This window comes from Montipora foliosa, chromosome 2, assembly GCF_036669935.1.
Source record: "Montipora foliosa isolate CH-2021 chromosome 2, ASM3666993v2, whole genome shotgun sequence".
NCBI lineage: Eukaryota > Metazoa > Cnidaria > Anthozoa > Scleractinia > Acroporidae > Montipora > Montipora foliosa.
In genome coordinates this window covers 45,187,529-45,191,997 of record NC_090870.1, presented here as the reverse complement: position 1 = coordinate 45,191,997, position 4,469 = coordinate 45,187,529, and the positions used below count along the sequence as shown (strand labels likewise).

Below are 4,469 nucleotides of genomic sequence, written 5' to 3'. Positions count from 1 at the left end.
TTTGATGTACAAAATTATTTTATTTAAACACCTGGAAAAAGGAGCTTTCTTTCTGTAGAAGAGAAACTTCAATACATAAAATGCTTCATTTGTCTGTAAACTATTTATGTTACGATGCTAAGTATGATTGAAGTAAAATAACAATGATGAATCATGGGAAATCAATATCCGACTTTATTTGCTAGCATTATTTATTGAACTGAATGAAAAACAGCCACACACTACGATTGTCACTTGAGTAAGATGCAAGTGAAGTTTGGTAAGGCGAACCCTTATCACCCTGGCTCGTTATCCAAAAATGTGCACTAACTCCTGGGTCAAAGGGATGGGAAGAATACAATAAAAATCTAACAAACCTGAACAAATGATGCATTGACTATTGTTTTTCACAGACTTGATGTGGATCAAGTTGCCTTTGACAACATTGTTGTTTTAACATTGAAACTCTGACAACTTTGCTCACATCTTATTCAACTGACAATCATAGTAGCTTTCGGAGTTATTTGGTCACATGGTTATCCATGAATTAAAAGTTTAGCTGCATACATTGTACAGTAAACCAATTTCTTAAAATTACCTATAATATGACTTGAATGTATATTAATAATCATAGAAACAATAGAGATAAAATATAGATACTCATACAGTTTTTATCAAGTACTCATTAATATTGAAGATATGGCTGGGAATATTCAAAATATTTTCACAAACAGCCATTTTTATCGAGAAAATGTTTCTTAAAAATAAGACAAAAACCTTAAATTGTAACCTAGAAAAACAGCGAAAGAGAAACATTACAAGTACAAGTACATGTACAATAAGGTTTGATTTTACCTAACACATTTGTATTTATTTCATTTTATCGATCTTTTCATGACTAATTTTTTTCTTCACTCAGTATTTGGTGCTTTTGTCGGTTGAGGCTGCTTTTTTAGAACTTTTTCTGAATATTGTGCAGTTACGCACCCTGAAAGAAAAACAAAACCATAAGGGCAAATTACTAATATTGATTATCATGAATTCCACATGTACTCGCAAGTCATGCCGTGGCAGTGGAAATAAATGTGTATCACCTAACCTTTGAAAATTGCTATGAACCTCAGACACATGTAGCATTTACAGAGAATCGAAGGGATCCTTTGCCAATCATATAATTTGCAACAACCACTCTTTTGATGTAAACCTTATTAATAATCTCGTTAGAGATTCACCTATTTTTTACAGGATTATAGCAAGTAAGCCGAATCATAATCCTTGCCTGTACATGTCAAATTATTTTGGGACTTGAAGTTTGAAAAGTTCGAATTTCGGCTAACTCAATTTTGTACGCAATTAAAATCTTTTCGGAATAAAACGTTTTGTTCCAGTATTTCCATATCATTTTAAATGTGAATGCTTCATTGTCATGCAAATTCAACACACAAAGAATCTTAACCCCGAGAGATTTGAATTGGTTGAGTTAGCCGAATTAGTTTATCGTCATTTTTAAGGACAATAAGTCATCAACTCAAATATTATCTGCTTATAATGAGCGCCTACCTTTGCACTTGGATTGCTGTACGCATTTCCTCGTTTTGAATCAGTATTTAAAGCGTAAAACATGCTCGTTGATTCAAACTTAAATAAAACAGGACGTGAACAATCGATGAAACCGATGATCGGAAAATCAATCGATCAGTCGATGACAATCGATGCCTTGTTAGTTAATTGGCATCGATTGTCGATGACCAATCGATAATCACACAAAAGTGGTCGTAACTTATCGATTGTCATCGATTGGCGTTGAAAAAATCTCGTTATCCCAAACGTTCCAGCCTGTTCCGCGATGTATCAAACTACGTTGTGAAAAAATTAAAGTCTTATCGCAGCTTCATCATTAAAATGCATAAAGAGACCGTGTTTTTGGAAATCTTGACTGAAAATAAAACGCTTAAAAAATGAAAACCAATCGATGACAATCGATGTCAATTAACTGATCGATTGGCATTGATAATCGATGAAAATTGATAATCGATGAAATCGATAATCACAAAAAACTTGGGCATCGATTGTTCATCGATTATCGATATCAATCGATTAATTGGCATCGATTGTCATCGACTGATCGATTGATTTTCCGATCATCGGTTTCATCGATTGTTCACGTCCTGATAAAACCGCCGAACTGTAAGAGGAGCCATCCTCGGTGACTGCTGACCAAAAGGGAAACGGCTCACTAGTTTCCAGTCTTATCTCTCGCGTGTTATCCAAGATGGCGGAGGATTGCAACTCTCCGATTCATCTGTACTTTAAAGAAAAAGTGAGCAAAAGTCATAGCAGACTCATCAAATTAACCCTTAAAGGAATGTGAAAAGATACTGATCGAGCCGATTCGTCACTAGAGTCTCTAGATGTGGCCCTGAATTCTGTATTTTAGCCCTGGTCTTTTTTTAAAGGATTACGTGCTGACACGAATTCTTTGATATTTCGAGAGTATACTGTTTCATATTGCTTCTGGCCCGGCCTGCAGCTATTACGAGTTCATCAAACAAGGTAATCTGTTACTGATATTTCCGACAATCAGTGGATTACATCAGAATAAAAGTTTTCTTTTTAACTGATTCGTGTATAGCGTGATTAATTTTATGTTCAAAGTTTGGTGCCTTAACTATACTTGAGGGTACATGTACGCAGGACGTGACAAATCGATAATTTCGATACTCGATAAAACCGATCGTAATCGATATTTTTCGATATTAATTAATCGATTAAAATCGGAAATCGATAATAATCGATAACAGAGTTTTTTGTGATTATCGATTTTGATAGGTTTTATCGATTTTCGTAATTACAGTTCGATTTCAATCGATTTCCATCAATTTATATCGAAAATATCGATTTTGCCAGAGGAACTAAGGCGAAGAAGAAGACAGAGACTATAAGCCAGGAAAAAGTGACTAATGTATATCCTAATGCCAAATTACTATCGCTAGTAACACGTATCGCCAAAGAAACGGAAATCTGCGGAAATAGCTGGACTCCCGTGTGTATCGGCTAATTAGATATCGATCATAGGCTCGATTTCCGCCGCTCTCTCTCTAGTGCGGTTTACGTTCCTCCCCGAAAAGAGACAGTTGGACTCGTGAACAGCGGCTGGGAATCGACCTTATGCAGAAACGAAATTCATTCAGCGATAGGTTTCCGTTGGTGGAGGCACGCCATGTTTTGAGCAGTTCACAGCGTATACATGTTTACACTGATCGAAACAGTGTGTGGTCTTCCCTCGAGCTCCGGGGGGTTAAAAATTTCTCCAAATGCGAATGAGTTATCTCAGATTTATGGCCAGGGGCGGAAGAGATTTACGGTAAGACAAAACCCTTACTTTGGAGTTGACCTATTCTCTCGGCCGAGTAAACCGATATAATCGATAATCTGCGCCTACATCTTGGGGTTGATCTCTCATACACCAGTCAAATCTTGTGATTATCGATATTTATCGATTATTCTAGCTAATCGATGAACAATTATCGAGTATTATCGAGTAATATCGAGTAATCGATTAGTTTCCGATGATCGATTTTTATCGATTTGTAACGTCCTGATGTACGTAATACCTCATAGGATCTTTAGGGATTTTATACACCTCACTCCTATAAAGGTCCTTACAACATCCTTATCCTTGAAGGATTAAGATCACTCTAAAGATCCTTTTTAGATCCCTGAAAGATCCTCATAGGATCTTTCAAGGATCCTAACAGAGATCCTTTCAAGATCACTTTAAGGTTCCTTTTAAGATCCGTGAAGGATCCTCATAGGATCTTTCAAGGATCCTAATAAAGTTTCTTTCAAGATCACTGTAAGGATCCTTTTAAGATCCTTGAAGGATCCTCATAGGATCTTTCAAGGATCGTAACAAAGATCCTTTCAAAATCACTTTAAGGATCCTTTTAAGATCCTTGAAGGATCCTCATAGGATCTTTAAGGATCCCAATAAAGATCTTTTCAAGATACCTCTGAAGATCCTTTTAGGATCCTTAAAGGATCTTCATACAATCCTTGAGGATCTTTCGAGGATCCTTTTAATGTTTCTTTCAAGATCACTATAAGGATCCTTCAAAGATCCTCAAAAGATCCTAGTATGATCTTTAAGGATCCTGTCAAAGATTTTATTAAGATCCTTTCAAGGATCCTTTTAAGATCCTTGTAAGATCCTCGGTCACTCTTTGAGGATCTTTCCAATATTTTGTGTGTGGATCTTGGTAAGATCTTTGCAAGATCCTGATAATTTCCTCAAGGATCTTGATGAAGTATCCCAAGAGTCCTCAATGTTAGAAAATCTTTGAAGATCCTTTAAAGATCTTTCAAGGATCCTGTGAAGATCTTCATCTTTAAAGATCTTTGTCAGGTCTTTGAAGATCTTTGAAGATCTTTAAAGATCCTTTAAGGATTTTCACCAGGGCACCCAACGGATCTGTTCCTCACTTTATCTG

General features: G+C 36.1%; 1 long non-coding RNA gene across 1 annotated transcript; it reads right to left on the bottom strand.

Annotated features, from left to right (window-relative positions):
* LOC137990861 (uncharacterized) lies at positions 1 to 2,171 on the bottom strand. Its single transcript, XR_011121571.1, has 2 exons — positions 1,540 to 2,171; positions 1 to 967 (listed from the first exon to the last, which is right to left on the bottom strand). It is a non-coding gene; the product is annotated as an uncharacterized lncRNA (long non-coding RNA).
* Positions 2,172 to 4,469: the final 2,298 nt, after the last annotated feature.